An 18,959-nucleotide genomic window follows, 5' to 3' on the forward strand; every position below is an offset into this window, starting at 1 on the left:
GACCACAAGGAGACAGAACCGTCAAAGGATCTAGAGTTTACTGGAATCTAGAATGTGAGCAGGGTGAGGGGCAAAGCTTTTAGAAATGTACAGTCTTTATTAGGACCAGCAGTAGCAGACAAATGGAAACCCCCACCACAAACAATGTCACATCATCTTTATTCAATTCACTAATTTCTCTACTTTAATTTTTTTTAATATTTTATTTATTTATTTGACAGACAGAGATCACAAGTAGGCAGAGAGGCAGGCAGAGAGAGAGAGGAGGAAGCAGGCTCCCCGCTGAGCAGAGAGCCCGATGCGGGGCTCGATCCCAGGACCCTGAGATCATGACCCGAGCTGAAGGCAGAGGCTTAACCCACTGAGCCACCCAGGCGCCCCCCTCTACTTTAATTTTTAAAGGAAGCATCAGGAAGAAGGGCTTTCACGTGTGTAAATTAAATTGCTAAGTCTCAAAATTTGCTCACTCTCATCCACATCTAAATTTTCCACATATATGAATATGACATGAGCATCATGAAAATAGTCTCAAAAGCAGAAAAAAAAATCACCCTTTAAATATGACTTCCAAATTTATTTGTCCATTAATACCGCAAATAAATTTTTAAAATTACTACCACGGGGTGCCTGGGTGGCTCAATGGGTTAAAGCCTCGGCCTTCGGCTCAGGTCATGCATGATCCCAGGGTCCTGAGCCCAGAGCCCGCATCAGGCTCTCTGCTCAGCAGGGAGTCTGCTCCCCCTCCCCCCCAGCCCTTTCTCTCTACCTACCTCTCTGCCTATTTGTGATCGCTCTCTGTCGAATAAACAAAAAACCTTTTAAAAAAATTACTACCATGTAAATTCAACACTGTAAATGAACTTCAAGAAACCAAAAGAGAAGACAAAGCAGATACCTAAAGGGGCCACTTGGAACATGTTTCCTCATCTGTAGAATACAAGGGTTTGGCATTCCTTCCAGTTCTGTGGCACATGGTTAGAAGACCAGACTTTAATTCTAGCTTTTTATATGGAAACTGAAATTCATTATACTCAAGATTTATTAAAAAGCCCCAAAATAGTTTTAAACTAACTACAGTGTCTTCTAAATACCGTCTATGACTCTACACAAAATTCTTTTTTTTTTTAAGTTTTTTTTTTTTTTTAATTTACTTGACAGACTGAGATCACAAGTAGGCAGAGATGCAGGCACAGAAAGAGAGAGGGGGAAGCAGGCTCCCTGCTGAGCAGAGAGCCCGATGCAGGGCTCAATCCCAGGACCCTGGAATCATGACCCAAGCCAAAGTCAGAGGGCTTTAACCCACTGAGCCACCCAGGCGCCCCTACACAAAATTCTTAAACTGCTGGGTAGCAAGCTCTTCCTGGATGAACTAGGAAAAAATCTATTTCAGTGTAAATGCATTCAAAATACATCACCAAAAAGAACGAAACTGCACCCAGAAAGAAAAGAAATAGTCATTGCTTGTGAAGGAAATAAGATGCCAATACAATTTGGGGCATAAAATAGCAACAAACATAAGCAAATGTCCAAACTAGCGTAAACAGTAAAGCATCCATTTCACAAAACAAAGTATTTCTTTCTCTTTAAGGGAAGAACTCCTACAGGCCTATCATGATAAGACAGGGAAGCTGAAAATGGCAACAGTATCAGGCTGTCAGAACGCATCAAACCCACACACCCTTAGGCTCATTAACGATAACATTACTTTTTAAAATTCTGCTTTGGTTAAAAAGCCAACAACATTAAGGTTTTTCACTTCTTTTAATACAAATAGAACTGTATGGCCACTATTCCAGAACATCTGAAAATGACCTCCCTTCCCATGACTTTTTTTTTTTTAAGATTTTATTTATTTATCTGACAGACAGAGATCACAAGTAGGCAGAGAGGCAGGCAGAGAGAGAGGAGGAAACAGGCTGCCTGCGGAGCAGAGAACCTGATGTGGGGCTCGATCCCAGCACCCTGGGATTATGACCTGAGCCAAAGGCAGAGGTTTTAACCAACTGAGCCACCCAGGCGCCCCCCCCATGACTTTTAATAACTTAAAGTTTCTATCACCTTCACAGAAATTTTTTTAATTTCCTGAAGTGTGCTTTGCAGACATAACCGCACCACCCCGTGTCTTTACACAAGATAACACTGTAAATAAGACTTGTGAAATACTATGTCAATGGCCATAATGCATGTTGTGAAAACTACAGGCTTCAGAGACAGCGTGTAAGTGGCACAGGAGCCACACAGCTTTCTGGGTAAGTGCCCTTGGGCAAGTAACTCAACCTATCTAAACCCAGGTCCCTAAGTTGCAAAATGGTACTCGCACTAAGAATGAGCGCACCAAATAAGACTAAGAGAAGTACATAATAATTCATGTGAGAGGCTTACATACTTATACAGTAAGTTCTAAAAATGAACAATAAATCAAAACATACTATCTGCTACTACCACAACTACCAGTATTATCCTTACTCTTAGTAAGCTTCTATGTTTCAGGACATCTCAGTTATTATTTTCTAACAGCTCAACTGATAATTACAAAACAAATTAAAGCAAAATCTAGTATCTCCAACTTAAAGCAACACTAACATACTTACTGCTGTTTTAAATTGAAGATATCTTATGTGCAACTTCATTTAAACAAATCCAACAGATAAAAATGGATATTCACAAACACATCCCAAAAATAGACTGGGAGAGGACTATTCCTTTTAAAGGAATCATCACTGATTCCTCTTAAATAATAAACACAGTTTAGTGACATCTAAACTATTATTAGATTATATACACACACATAATGGAAACCACAGAGCTGATTATATATTAATTCCATTCCAACTTTCCTTCCTAATGTAAATTCTGAGTTTTGGTACACATTCAATAAACACATCACAGTCTGGCATGCCTCACTCTAAGGTGCCCTCCATCACCTTCCACAGGTCAAATCCTCACCGGTGCACAAGCTTCCATCAGGGAACCCACTCTCTCCCTGTTCCTTTCTAGTTTGTTCTCACCGCATACATTTAACTGAGGAAGTACATTTACTCAAAATTACACACTCAGCTTTAAAGCTTTTGAAATGAAAACTTCAAAGTCCCAAAACTTAAAGGTCTTTACAAAGTTGCCTCTTTGTTCTCTGGACAAAGAAGCACTTTTTAAACCCGTTTGTTCCATGATTGTCGAGATAAATCAGTACTGCAGACACCCGCAGACATGGCCAAAAGGCAGTGTAAAGTCTTAAAGCCAACGAAAAACTGTTAACTGTGGTTAAGTGATACATCCGGTTTCTGGATGTATGACTGCTCATCAACAATTTTGCATCGCCATATAAGCCTTTTAGACAGTAACAATTAAGACACAGCAGTCAATTCTCAAAGATTTCAGAGTTTACATCATAATGTGCAATTTAACCATCACAATTCCCCTAAACTATCAATGAAAAGAAAATAGTACAAATAGGTCACTTACCTACTTTCAAATCTTTTTTTTTTTTTTTTTTGACAGAGATCACAAGTAGGCAGAGAGACAGGCTGGTGGGGGGTGGGGGACAGGCTCCCCACTGAGCAGAGAGCCCGATGTGGGGCTCGATCCCAGAACCCTGGGATCATGACCTGAGCCGAAGGCAGAGGCTTTAACCCACTGAGCACCCAGGCACCCCTAAATATTTGCTTTAAATAATATCCGGCATGCACAACAAAATGGAGACAAGGGAAATATTTCCAGAGACTATCAGACAATTCAGAAGAAAATAAACTTATTGGGACTAGTTTTCCAGTGGCTTACAGGATAATCTCAATTGATTTTAAACTTAAAATTAAGGTTGGAATATATACAAAAAGAAAGAAAAAACACCTGCTCTAATTTCTGTTCAAGAAAAGCTTTCTTTCCTTAAAAGGAAAAAAGAATGTAAAATTGCTCAATCTACCGTGTGAGATGAATTATACTCACAAACATCAGTTCTTCTTAGCAATACTTTATTTCTTCAAAACTAAACGGAAACACTATACCAGTGCAAGAAATTTCAATTAAGCCAGCAAATCACTATTTAATTTTTTTTTTAAATCTTTTTTCTTTTTTTTTTTTTTTAAGATTTTATTTATTTATTTGACAGACACAGATCACAAGCAGGCAGAGAGGCAGGCAGAGAGAGAGAGGGAAGCAGGCTCCCTGCTGAGCAGAGAGCCCGATGCAGGACTCGATCCCAGGACCCCGAGATCATGACCCGAGCCGAAGGCAGCGGCCTAACCCACTGAGCCACCCAGGCGCCCCTTAATTTTTAAAATATTTTCTTGGGCTATCACAAATTAAAGTGTTATAAATATTAGATATGTTAGTGTAAGCTTTTTCCACAGTGATCAAAAAAAGTGTCACAGTCACTCCGTATTTTAGAGGTAAATTACAGGAAGGCACAGACACTAACTGCCTCACCTTAACCTTGTATCCAGGCAAGTCGCACTTCATTTCTATCCTCTCATCTCTCCTGCCCTTTTCAATTTTGGTTTAAAGGAATCAACCAAGCAATGGGAAAAACAGAAGGCAACCTTACTCTTTTTTTTTTTCTTATCATATATTTCCTTTTTTTTTTTTTTTTTTAAGATTTTATTTACTTATTTGAGAGAGAGAGCTTGTACAAGCAGGGGGAACAGCAGACAGGAGAGGGAGAAACAGGCTCCCCACTGAGCAGGGAGCCCAATGCTGGGCTCAATCCCAGGACTTTGAGATGACAACTTCAACCAAAGGCAGGCACTTACTAAGCCACCCAGTGCCCAAAACTTATTCTTTATTTATTTATTTATTTATTTGAAAGAGAAAAAGAAAGCAGGGGGAGGGACAGAGGGAGAGGGAAAGAATCCCAACTCCCTGCTGAGCACAGAGCCCAAAGCAGGGCTCGATCCCATGACCCTGAGATCATGACCTGAGCAGAAACCAAGAGTCAGATGCCTAACCACCTGAGCCACCCAGGTGCCCAAGAGCAAACTTATTCTATCTTCTCACAGCCCTCATTTGCCCCATGAAGCCCCTAAACCCAGATCAAAATAGGTCTAGAAGTCACTTTTAAAAATGTAAGTTCTCTTACATATTAGCTGTCTGCTTCTTTTCCAGCATTCTACAAATCCCTTTGCTATGAACCTTGGCATTCTGGTAAAGCAATTACTTGCTGCCTGCTTCTTCACCCCAGTGGGGGCACAGGACTCAGCTGGCCCAAGTATACCATCTGCCGTGCTCAGTGGCGGGTCCAGGCTGGGCAAGTGACCCAGGACTGATAGGGCCTTTAGGGAAGGCAACCACAGGTCCAGGTTTTCCCTGGGACAATCCCAGTTTATCCCTGTTGCTCTGGCATCGTTTTATTCTCAAAAGTGTTTTATTAGACTATATGGTCAGTTCCTCAGCCACAGCACAATTGACTTAGAGCTGGGCCATTCTTTATTCCAGGGGGGCTGTCCAGCGCATTGAGGGACACTCACCAGCACTCCGTCATTGGCCTCTACTAGCAGATGCCAGTTGCACCTCCCAGTCAGGACAACCAAACATGTATCCAGGGGGGTCAAATTCATCCATTTGAGAACAAGTCCTCTAAGGAAAAGGAGTCACTGTTCTCTAGAATTCCCAGAGCAATAATATAGCCTTAAGCTATTACCACCATGCAAAGAGTGCCCATTTGAGGGTCAAACCAATGGAGGGAAATGCCCGAGATATGAAGAGTGACCTGATAACACTGTTGGAACCCCTGGACTCAGGTGTACCTAAAGCAAGTCCCACTCCTCAGACTTCACTTATGTGAGCCCAGAAATCTCTTTTTTGTTTCAATGATTTCAATTGGATTTCTCTCACTTGCAACTGAAAGAAATGAATGAAGATACACAGCCTGTTTTATGTCAAAAATGTAAGCTGTCAAGAAAGAAAAAGGGCTCTGGGGAGCCTGGGTGGCTCAGTGGGTTAAAGCCTCTGCTTTCAGCTCAGGTCATGGTCCCAGGGTTCTGGGATCGAGCCCCGCAGAGGGCTATCTGCTCAGCAGGGAGCCTGCTTCCCTCTCTCTCTGCCTGCCTCTCTGCCTACTTGTGATCTCTGTCTGTCAAATAAATAAATAAAATCTTAAAAAAAAAAAAAAAGGAAGGAAAGAAAGAAAAAAAAGAAAGGAAGGAAGGAAGAAAGAAAGGCTCATGGGGCTCCTGGTTGGTTCAGTCAGTTAAGTGTCTGACTTTAGCTCAGGTCATGATCTCAGGGTCGTGGGAATGAGCCCTGTGTTGAGCACTGTGCTCAGTAAGGAGTCTGCTTCTCCCTCCCCCTCCGCCCCTTCTCCACTCGTGTTCAAGCTCTGATAAATAAAATGTTAAAAAAAAAAAAAAAGAAAGAAAGAAAGAAAAAGAATTCAGATTAATTCTGAACCCTATCCTACGCTTTCCACAAAAAGAGACCACGAACTCTACTTCTAGGGACACAAGCAATGAACTTCTGCACTAAGGTCCTAGAGTCCCTCCCTTTGAAGAGCCTGAGAGCCTCCGGACCTCACCTCCAGGGGCACAGTGTGTCTATACTCAGTGCGACCAGGCCTAAAGAAAGAGGGGTGCCATCTGCACACCACTGCATCTGAAAAGTTACAGTCATTGGAAACAGTTCTTTCTTCTAGAATCATTCCTAAACTTGTTAGAACCTAAGCAGATAGCTAGAAAAGAGGACAAAAAGATCTCTTTAGATTGCTGATAATTACATTTTAAACTCTTACAGGTTCTATTCCTCCTCCCCTCTTGGACAAAAAGGCAAAAATCTAAAGTGCTAGAGTCTCGTTCTAGACGTTGCCAGAGGCATTGTCTTCTCTGTAGGCATTTAAAGAGAACCAGCACGATTCCACAGAGATAAAACAGAAAAATCAGCAGTGTCACTCTGTGAAAAAGAAAAAGGTGTTTTCATTTAATATGTAAAACACACATACATACACACACACACCACACACACACACACACACAAGTTTAAAGACTGAATAAAGTATTCAACTTTAAGTGCCATCAGAATAAAAGTCTGGAATTGAGGCATTTGTTGATGTCGATGTTTATCCAGACGTTTTATTCCTACCTTTTCTCCCCATACACCTACCATTACCTTGTCTCAGTTTAATGTCTAGATTCCACCCACCCACCCCCATTTCAAACAGACTAGGAAAGTCTTACAAGTCGTATTATTTATTAACCAGAAAAAGAATGTGGTGGAGGAGAAATTAAAACACAATTAACTACTGGAAACTATCTTGCCATCTACCTCACAGAGAAAATAAATCTACTGGTAATAATTTCCTCAAAGTCTTCAACAAATCAACAAATTTATGCAAGCCTGCATCCACCTTTTCCACCCCTTCCAGTACTGAAGTAGATGAAGGGTGTGGTCCTGCCTTCACCTGGGCTCTGAATCCCATTTTCTATAGGCAGAAGTACGTTGTAGTCTGGAATACTCCCTGAACCTTCAGTCTCTTCCTCTCTGTTGGATATCGTCCTCAGCATGTTCAAATTTCACCCATTAACCAAGAGTTTGGGAGAGCTATCCATACTACAGGCTCATTATTTTCCTTATACCCTCCCTCTCAACCCTCTATGTCAGGGTCTCATCCCTGCCGGGACATAAACTAATCTCCCAGTTACTACCAATGTCACTGTCCTTTTTTTTCCCCCAGGATACCACACAGTGTCATATTAGTTTCAGGTGTACAATATAGTGATTCAACACTTCCACACATTACTCAGTGTTCTTCAGGCAAAATGTACTCTTAATCTCTGTCACCTATGTCCCCCATCCTCCTACCCACCTCCCCTCTAGTAACCATCAGTCTGCTCTCAATGGTTGAGAGTCTTTTGTTTGACCAACGACACTGCCTTAACGCAATGTCACCTGTACTGCTGGTACTGGTTTTCTTTGCAAAATGACCCTTTCTCCTCCCTCCTACTTTCTGCATGACATGTGCACCCCTCACCAGATTTTCCATCTCCTCCCTCCCCCTACCCCATCGTTACTGCTCTCAAATCTCCTCAAGCTCTTCTTCTATCCACCCTTTAAAATTTATATTCCTGGGGTGCCTGGCGGGGCTCAGTTGGTTAAGCGTTGGCCTTCTCTGCTCAGGTCCTGGAATCCTGGGATCTAGCCCCACATCAGGCTCTCTGCTTAGCAGGGAGTCTTCTCCCTCTCCCCGACCACCACCCAACCCCCGCTTATAATCTCTCCCATTTGCTCTTTCTCTCTCTCTTTTACTCTCTAATAAATATTTTTAAAAATTAAATTAATAAAAAAAAAAAGAGTCATATTCCCCAGGATTTGCCCAGCCTCCCTGCCTTCTCACTTCTCCGGGCAGGTTTGCTACTGTTACATGGTGTCCTTTCCTATCTATACGCTGTGTCTCCAGAATCTTTACCTTCAGCTTTATGCCGTGTTCCTGAAATATATACTTATAAAAGAAGCAAACTACGGAATGTGTCTACTGGATAGCTGAGAAGCACCTCAGTCTCAACATATCCAATCCAAAAATGTCTCCTCTCTCCCACAAAACCTGTTCCTCTAGCTGGACTACCTCAGTGAAGAGCACCCAACTGCCCAGGGCAGGAACTGAGGAATCACCCTGGGTGCCTCCTTCCTCAACCCCCACACCCAATCACCCACCACAGCCTGCGGCCTCTGTATTCTCCTCCTCGAGAATCTGCCTCTTTTGCTACCAAAGTCTCTGCCCTAGATGAGCGACCTCCCAACCTCCAGGTCCCCTTTCCTCAAATTCACTCTCATGACCACTGCCTACGGGACAAACTTCTAAAATGCAATTCCAATGATGCCAAACTTCTAAAATGCAATTCTGATGATGCCAATCCCCTGCTGGAAATGTTTCCATCACATCCTACTGTGCTTCAAATGAAGTGTGAAGACCTCCTTAATGGCTTCAGCAGGCCCCTCCCAATCCTGCACCTGTCCACTCTGCAGTTCCATCGTTCTCACCGTGCTCCTGCCCCACTCCCAGCCCACAGGTGGTGCTGCTCCACCAACCGTGTAGCACATGATCTCTCTGGCCTCCAGTCCTCTTGCATGCATTTGACCATGCTTAAAGAACCCTTCTTCCCTCTCCTCAGCGTGGAAAGCTCCTAGCCTCCCTGTGGCCTCAGCTTAGAAGTTGCTACTCTCTTGAAGTCTTGACTCCCTAGATAGTCCTAACTAGGGACATGGCATCCCAATCTTACTCAACAAAGTGAGTGACAAGACTTTATTAATCTTCCATCTCCCCCACTAGAACTCTGACTTCTGCACAGATACACAAGGTCTCTGTTCACAGCTAAACCTCTACCAACTTTTGCCCACAATAGGTGGGGTTTAATGACTTCGGATGACACTTCGTCCCCTCTGTCATAAATGAGGTTATTATAGTGATGACAGTGAATGGATTTTTTTTTCCTATGCTTAGCAAACACATTCAGGGGTCATTATGAATCAGTTTTCTAAGTGCTTTGGAAATAATTAACTAATTTAATTCTAGCAACATTTAGGGAGATAAAACACTACCCACATTCTATAGAAGAGGAAATCAAGGCGCAAAGGAGTTAAACAAGTTGCCCAAGATCACATAGTAAATCTGACATCAAAGATGATGCTCTTCAATATTTTTGCTATGCTGCCTTTGACCTGCATTTCACAAAAGAAAAACAAAACTATCTGTCACAGTGACAGAAGTCCTATCTGCCAGATTCTCCAATAAAATTAATGGCATGTCAATGACACTCCACTCCCTTGTATTTCTTTGGCTTGTCCCCAGAACTTTCAAGCAAAGAGCTTAGTAATACACTGTATTTCAACATGCTATTACAGCTGGCTTCTTCTATTTCATAAATGTGAGGCCTATATTCAGCCCTCTACTTCAAAATACTGTTAGCCTGAAAGAGAAAGGAAAATGTACTCACAGACTATTTCTACTATCTCTATGGGCAAAGCCACAACTATGTCCAAGTTCAACCAAAGGAAGTCAGAATGGTGCTCTTTTGATGACAGCTCCTAACAGGGACCAGACACAGTTCTGAGATCCTTTACTATGGAATACTAGGATTAAATAATGCCACCCCATCAGACAGAGTTCCTACTATCTCCACTTTACTAATAATGAAACAGAAAGTGAGATGGGATGCCTGGTTAAGTGTCTGCCTTTGGCTCAGGTCATGATCCCAGGGCCTTGGGATCGAGCCCCGCATCAGGCTCCCTGCTCCGTGGGGAGTCTGCTTCTCCTTCTGCCACTCTCCCCCTGCTTATGCTCTCTTACTTTCTGATGAATAAATAAAATCTTTAAAAAGGGGCGGGGGAGAGAAAGTGAGGCACTGAGGGTTTAAGTAATTTGCCCTAAGCCTCATTTGTCCAAAGTCTACCAGTCTACACTACTAAGAAGTAGGGGAGCCAACTTTACAGTTAGAGATAAACACATTCATCTTTTTAGAGAGTTTTAAACATCCTGTATTCAGACCTGAAGTGACCTTACTCTGGCCAAATGGATTTCCTCCAGCTGCACACCTCACCATGACTCGCTCACTCCCAGACAGTGGCAGAACACACACCTTGATACCCAAGGGCAGACAGTGCCCATGGGTGAACAAACCAACAAGGAAGGAAAAATCACACTCACCATTGAAATATCAAGTGGCACAGGATTAACATCTTCCTCAGGAAACACAGGGAGGAAATTCTAGTTCAACCAGGGAGGCAGGTCTCCAGCAGGAGGAACAGGGGTGTGATACTGGTAGAGCTTAGGACTTAGAGATACCCTGCCCTTAGAATGTAAAGTGTCAGGGGTTTTTCAGCATGTGTGTGCTTGTTTAAAAGACAGGGCACCTGGGTGGCTCGGTGGGTTAAAGCCTCTGCCTTCGGCTCAGGTCATGATCCCAGGGTGCTGGGACGGAGCCCCGCATCGGGCCCTCTGCTCAGCAGGGAGCCTGCTTCCTCCTCTCTCTCTGCCTGCCTCTTTGCCTACTTGTGATCTCTATCTGTCAAATAAAATCTTAAAAAAAAAAAAGACAGGGATGTCAAGTCTTCCTTATCACAAAAGTATCCCCTTGGAAAGTCTACAAATTATGTTCCTATATTATGATAATCAAATAACGCAGGCTGTGGTTCCCATTGCTTTGAGGGCTATCACAAAATACCAACCAATCCCTACCTCAAAATCATGTTCATCTGACCTAACTAGACTGACAGTTACCAGAAGTCTTACTGCACACTGTGTTTACGAATATAAATCTTTTTTTTCCTCCAGATACCAATATCCGAAGTTTGATTTCAAGGAAGTAAAATGACCTTAAATTTTGTTTGTGATTCAGACCAGTGACTGAAACTTAAACTGGTTTGCTCCGATTATCCAGACTAAGCTGATAATTTATCAAAAAGAAATTTTACCCAAGGACTTCAAAATTCATGGACACATTATTTGCAGATTGTTGTCAAAGCCACTGTTTTAAAGTTTATAAAATTAATTACAATAAGGCTTTCATGCTGCATAAATTCCCTAAGTTGCGTGGCAATCAAAAAATGCATGACTATACGACACATCATAGAACATCTTATGCTTTTATATAACATCTACAAAACATCAATTAACAAAGTCTTCTTAAACACGGTTTGGAGGAAAAAGAGGTTGAACTAAATGAAATAGAGCTACGCATGTATCCACATGGATAAATCTCACAAATACGAAATTGAGGGAAAAAAAAGAAGTTGCACATATAGTATCAGAACCATTATATAAAGTTTAAAAACATGCTATTATCTAAGAATTTGTACGTATATATTAAAATGTCTAGAAAAAATAAACACCAGATCTGAGATGGCTGCTACTGTTTAGGAAGAAGGACAGGTTGCTACTGGGGAGAGGCAGATCGTAAGCTTTTTTCTAAACTAAGATGTAAATACAGAAATGTTTATTCTGAGATTCTTTATACACACACACACACACACACACACACACAGAAAGTATAGTTTTAACGAGTTAAGAATAGAGCTATTTCCATATGTTTCTCCACTAACATTTACAACCAGTTGTATCTTAATGAAAAAACATGTTACTTGAAAGACAATTTATACAGTGTGCTTTCAATGAGTTAAGAACACAGCTATTCCTATATGCTTCTGCACATGTTTACAAAAACTTGCATCTTAATGAAACAAGATGTTAGCTGAAGAACACAATTACACACACTGTAGTTATTATGAGATTCTCCATATTTTTTTATATTTCTAAACTATCTCATAAGTTTGGTAAGCAAAAAAGCCTAATGCCAAAATATAAGAACAAAATGAAAATATATTCTACTAAAGGGTGGGAGAAGGAATGGGAAGCAAAGGAAGGAGGAGGGAGTGGAGATTAAGAGACAAAGACCGATGGGAAGGAAATGATACTGGTCTAAGGAAAGATTTGAATGTAACTGATTCTAAATCAACCAGTATCTGAATGCCTATACTTATTATACAAACCAGAAGCCACTTTTATTCATGATAATCATCCCAGGAGGCCTGAAATTGTGTCAGTTGTGGTCCTTGTGCTGAGCTAGTAAGAACAGTCTCCCCACTGGATCATGAAATATACACACATTCCAGATAACCAAGATTTATCATAATAACTTCCCTTAACACAAGACCACAGTTACACCCCTTTATGGGGCCAGCTAATGATGTGGTTAAGGCTTTCAGAGTCAGACAAAAGTGGGTTCACATTCCAGGTCCTCCACTGACAAACTGTGTGATTTGAACAAGCTTTCACACTGTACCTACTCACTGCCACATACAGTCAGCAATCTCTTAAAGCAAAATTTATGGTAACCCAACACACTACCCAGTGTTTTTATATCCTTCAAAATTCTTGCCTATGACCCAAGAAATAAACAAAATCATAAGGTGATAAACAGCTATTAGAGTCACAAACTCCTAGCAGCCTCTCTGGGAATTTGTTGAGGAGACTTAGAGAATAGGATTACCTAATATGTCTTCAGTACAGCCCTCTTAGAGAGATCTCTGACTCCCTTTTCTCATTGTGAATTTCTCATTGTGAATTTCCGATAGCAGACACAAGCACTGTCCGTTACTTGTTAGGGTTTCCTGCAGATTAAACACTAACGTTAGAATCCTCTAAAAATATCACTATACTTGTTAAGTCTCCTCACTGATGTTATCATCTCAGTACCTTGAACACAGCTCTGTCACCTTCAACTCCTCCTTATCAGTCCTCTAGCTGCTGACTGCTTGAGCCCCAGATGCAGGGACTCGTGAGATCTATAGTAGCCTTACTGACACCCTCTCCATCTTCAAATCCTTGTGAATTGGAAATAAATTCTGAAGAATATTTTTCCAAGATACCATTCAGCTTTAATTCATCAACTTATTTTCCAGATTTTTCAGTATCCTGCACTACATTCAAACGTTGGAAGCCTTCCCAGAGTTTGACAAATTTGGGTCTCTTTTTGGTCACTGCTAATAAGGATATGAACCCATATGCTCTTAAGGGTAATAAGCACCAAAAGGTTACATACTAGTCACTAGGCCAAGCAGCCATTCTTCAGACAAGAAAAGGACCTTGATATTAAAACATGTACCTGCAATTTAGATAATACATCATAAGTGTTAACATTTCACATCCAAATGTTTATTCTAAATGCTTTATATGTATTAACTCATTTAATCCAATGAGCAACCCTATAGAGTGGATACTATTATAATCTCCATTTTATAGGAGACAACATAGACAAAAGCTAAGTAACTTGACCAGGACCCCACTGCCAGTGAGTAGTCGAGGTAGGATAAGGACCCAGAAAGACCAGTACCCTCAACCTGTGCTCTTAATCTTCCAAACTGTACTATATCATTGGCTACTTTAAAAATTAAAACATAAAATGCCCTCCTGACTTTCCCTCTTCCAAAAGTCAATAATGCTCCCTGGTCCTCACCAAAATAACTAACCAGAAGGGAGGTGGTCAGAAGACGCCCACCAGATGGGAGGGCAGGGAAAAGGCAATATGTTAGTAAGACATGGAGAACACTGGATGACTAACCCATAAAACATTCTAAATGCACATGGCTGGCCAGTGGAGAGCTCTAAACAGAAACTATTCTATAAGAACACCTGGGTGGCTCAGTTGGTTAAGCCACCATCCCACATCATCCCACAATGATGTCAAAAACCCAGATACACTTACCTGTCTTTGACTCAGGTCATGTTCTCAGGGTCCTGGGATCAAGCCCTGCATCAGGCTCTCCGCTCAGTGGGGAGCCTGATTCTCCCTCTTTCCCGCCCCCCGCTTCTGCTTCTCCCCCTGCTTGTTCTCTCTCTCTCTAATAAATAAATAAATAATGAAATCTTAAAAAAAAAAAAAAAAAAACTATTCTCTATGGAGTCAAGGACTACCTGTAGTGAGTAAAGTATATGAAGCTTTAAAGCCTGTCTGGGTCCACATCCTAGCTCCAGTCTGATAGTTTTTCTACAGCAAGTCTACATTCATACTAGAGACTGGCCTACCATACTAAAACCCCAAGTGAGAATTGAAGACTTATCCAGGTGATGCCCTGAACTGCTGGTGATTTCTTTGTGACAAAAATACATATGAGTATTCTTTTCCATTCAGGGAAAAATTATATTTGTAATTTGTCAACTTTTTAAGTAACATTTTATTTCTATACCTCCCTCAATTCCACTCAATAGCAGCATCAGCATGAAATTTACAATTATACTCCTTCAATTACACTCCATCAAAATTGGGGTATGAAAAAAAAACTGGGGTATGAAGTAGCAAAAAACACAATCCAAACTGACTTAGGTCATTTAACAACATATCCAGAGCTGGGCTTTTGACATAGAACAATCTGTGGCTCCCACAATGATGTCAAAAACCCAGATACACTTACCTCTTTGCTCCACAGTCCTTACCTTGGCTCCAGGGTCCCAAGGTGGTGGAAGCAGCTCCAGGCAACACAACCAGGTATCACAGAAGAGTAAAGAAACTTTCGGCTTTTTTTTTTTTTAAGATTTTATTTATTTATTTGACAGAGAGAGACACAGTGAGAGAGGGAACACAAGCAGGGGGAGTGGCAGAGGGTGAAGCAGGCTTCCCACTGATCAGGGAGCCCAATGTGGGGCTCAATCCCAGGACACCGGGATCATGACCCGAGATGAAGGCAGACACTTAACAACTGAGCCACCCAGGAGCCCCTTGGCTTTTTTTTTTTCCCTTAAGATTTATGTATTTGAGAGAAAGAGAGAGAGAACACGAGTGGGAGGAGCAGAGGGAGAGGGAGAATCTCAAGCAGACTCCCAGCTAAGCACAGAGCCTGACACAGGCCTCAATGCCACAACCCTGAGATCATGACCTGCGCCAAAACCAAGAGTCAGACGCTCAACCAACACTGCCACCCAAACACCCCAAAAAGCCGTTTTTATGAGTCTCTTCACAAAAAAGGAAATCTTTTCCAATGTCTCCAGCAGCCTTCCTATCATGTCTCACTGGCCAGAACTGAGATATGGCCTCATTCTTAAACCGGTCACCAGTCCAGAAAATAAGTTCACCATAACTGAGTCAGAGTTCTGATCTAAAGATCAGCTGGGCCTGAAAAACTGAGTTAAACTAATTGGAATTACCTGCAATCACCTTTCCCTGTGTCTCCTGAGAAAAGGTACAGACACCTGAACAAAATTCAGATAGAGAAGAATAATGCTGGCTGGGCAAACAATAGAGTCTACCCAAACCTTCTATAAGTGTGTCTGCAAAACACTTTCACACCATTTTATTTAATCCTCAGACTGGGCTTTCGGCAACAGTCCCATTTTACAAATAAGGAAACTGAGCCTCAAGTTGGCAAAGTGAAATTCTTTTAAGTCTTCCAAACTTCTGTATATTCCAATTCAATAGCAACTTGGGAAATTTCCCCTAAAAGGGATTATCGCGTGAACAATTTCTCTGAAACATTTAACATAAAGGAAGCAAGAAGTAACTTTTATGTTGTCCTAAAGAAAGCAAGGCAAAAATCAAGGAAATATTAAAGGAAAAAGCAAAGCAAAGATTAAAATACCAAGACCTTAAAAAATTACTAAAACCAAGACTTGGAAGACTCCAATCCTAGGATTGGGTGCCACTAATACCCTTCTCCATATCTGTGCTAAAAGCAGGCTCACTTATGAAGGGCTCTCCAGCTTAACACACATCAAGAGAGCTAGACAATCTAAGCTTACTAAAGAACATTTTATATTACTGTATAAGTGTTTAATAACTGTAAGGACTATTTGCTTTGAAAAAAAATTTTCCTTCTGAAAACAGAACAAATTCTCTCAAGACTGCCTAATGTAAAATTTGTGAGAAAAGCATATATGGCCTATTTCTGTTCCTGGCAAATAAGCTAAACATTTCTATGAATCATAAGCATCTGAAACTATACAGACAGCACATGAAGGCTTATAAAAGGAAAGACTGTATTAAAAGAGGACACTGGTTATTCTAGGAAAGGAAAGGCGTGAAAAAGAAAAAAGACCAAAAAATCAATTTAAACAAAGACCCCACTGAACTGAGTGAATGATCTCCAAATGTACCACATAAATCAGTGATCCCAGACTTCTCTGTAGCTCCCGCCTACCCCCACTGTTATGTCCACCCTACAAACAGACGTCAAATCCTATCTCAAAATCAACTCTCTCCCACTATGTCAGCCATCTGCTGACAAACCTCAGTGATTCTCCACAGGATAAAGTCCACATTCCTCACCTCGATTTTATGACCCTCCATAATCTGAAACTGACCTCTCCCTTCATCTCATTCCTAACTGGTCTCCTCATGGTCCTTAAGCACTGTGGTGTTCCGGTTTCTTCTCAGCTGTTTTCAATCTGACAAGTTCTACAAGGTTCTATTCCTTCCTTAAAACAATTGCCCAAATTGCCAGTCACATGTCTTTATTCTAACCTACAACAAACTCTTGTTTCTGGCAGAGTTAGAATACTTGCTCGTCACTATATTTTTAAACTTTTATTTATTTTTAACATTTATTTACGGGGTGCCTGTGTGGCTCAGGTCATGATCTCAGGGTCCTGGGATCAAGCCCAAAGCCGGGCTCCCTGCTCAGCAGGAAGCCTGCTTCTTCCTCTCCCACTCCCCTTACTTGTGCTCTCTTTCTCCCTCTCTTGCTCTGTCAAATAAATAAAATCTTTAAAAAAAAAAAAAAAAGAAAGAAAAATATTTGCTTATTTGAAAGAGAGAGCATGCAGTGGGGGAGGGGGGTGGGAGGAGAAGGAGAGAATCTCCAGCAGACTCTGTGCTGAGAGCGGAGCTCAACACAGGGCTCAATACCAGGACCCTGAGACCATGACCTGAGCCCAAACCAAGAGTCAGTCACTTAATGACTGAGCCACCCAGGCACCCGTTAACCTTTTAATATGTGTGTGTCTCGGTATCCTTTGTTTAAGAAATTAGCACAATGCGGGGTGCGTGGGTGGCTCAGTGGGTTAAAGCCTCTGCCTTCAGCTCAGGTCATGATCCCAGGGTCCTGGGATCGAGCCCCGCATCTGGCTCTCTGCTCCGTGGGGAGCCTGCTTCCTCCTCTCTCTCTGCCTACCTCTCTGCCTACTTGTGATCTCTGTCTGTCAAATAAATAAATAAAATCTTTAAAAAAAAAAAAAGAAATTAGCACAATGCTACAGGAGTTCAAACACATTCCCTAAATTGGGCTGAATTCAAGTACATGATGATAAACTCAAGGACAAGGGTTTCTGTCTTATTACCTCTTCGTATCTCAATCCCAATATTTAATGAATCATAGATGCTAAATATTTGCTGATTGCTGCATCACTGAACTCAGCAGTAAGCCTTCAAGTCCCACAGAGCCACCTCCAATTTCTTTAAATATTTATGGAATACTCAAAGCATCAAGACATCAAAACTACATAAAGCCAACAAGTATTTAGTGCATGCAGGAGACATCTTACAGGGCAATTAAAAACAAATCACTTAAACTCACAATTCTGAAAATGCACCAAATGCCATTTACGCACAACGGAATATAAGACACCTGAAAATAGAATCAGTCTGACCCAGGTGATTACTGTTCTTTCTGCAGCCCCTCTCCCCACCTCATGTCCTTCCTTGACTTTTTTTTTTAAGATTTTATTTATTTATTTGACAGAGATCACAAGTAGACAGAGAGGCAGGCAGAGAGAGAGAGAGGGAAGCAGGCTCGCTGCTGAGCAGAGAGCCTGATGCGGGACTTGATCCCAGGACCCTGAGATCATAACCCGAGCCAAAGGTAGCGGCCTACCCCACTGAGCCACCCAGGCGCCCCTTCCTTGACTTCTTGACTCGCAGATGTTAGAAAGGCTCAACTGGTTAGGCAAATGACTGACCTACACTGCAATTTCCAAACACTGCAGAACCTTACCAGTACCTCTAAGAAGTAGAACAAGAGAAACCAAACACAAAATAATTAAGTGACCTGTTCAGCTGTCATGTGGCCAGGCCCTAACCAACAGGAAAGGTGAATTAAACACAGGTGTCCTGACTTAAGTCAGGTGCTCGTAGTCTTTGATATGAACTAGAACTACACTTGGAAGAGCAAGTTGGGCAAATGCAGGGTCTTCCTAACTGGCCTAAAGTATGTGAGCTAAAGCTGGTTTTTTGTTGTCTTCTGGGAAGGGCTTTAAGTTAATCAAATATAATGAGAAAAAAGATACTTTCGGATTGCTCTCTCTTTTTTTTTTTTTAAGATTTTATTCATTTATTTGACAGACATAGATCACAAGTAGGCAGAGAGGCAGGCAGAAAGAGAGGGAGAAGCAGTCTCCCCGATGAGCAGAGAGCCCGACTCAGGGCTCAATCCCAGGACCCTGGGATCATGACCTGAGTCAAAGGCAGAGGCTTAACCCACTGAGCCACTCAGGTGCCCCCTCGGGTTGCTCTCTTAATCATGATTATAAATTATGTTTCTTATGGTAAAGGACAAGA

At 41.7% G+C, this 18,959-nt stretch overlaps 1 protein-coding gene across 4 annotated transcripts in view; it reads right to left on the reverse strand.

Annotated features, from left to right (window-relative positions):
* The window catches only part of ARHGAP10 (Rho GTPase activating protein 10), a 325,433-nt gene that overhangs the window by 303,875 nt on the left and 2,599 nt on the right, over nucleotides 1–18,959 (reverse strand). Inside the window, exon 2 of one of the 4 annotated variants that reach the window (XM_045997933.1) lies at nucleotides 12,966–13,086. The exons of the other annotated variants lie outside the window; for them this stretch is intronic. The gene's annotated coding sequence lies outside the window, so the exon portion shown is untranslated. The remainder of the gene's footprint in view (nucleotides 1–12,965; nucleotides 13,087–18,959) is intronic. 4 annotated transcript variants of the gene reach the window in all.

This window comes from Meles meles, chromosome 2, assembly GCF_922984935.1.
Source record: "Meles meles chromosome 2, mMelMel3.1 paternal haplotype, whole genome shotgun sequence".
Classification (NCBI taxonomy): Eukaryota; Metazoa; Chordata; class Mammalia; order Carnivora; family Mustelidae; genus Meles; species Meles meles.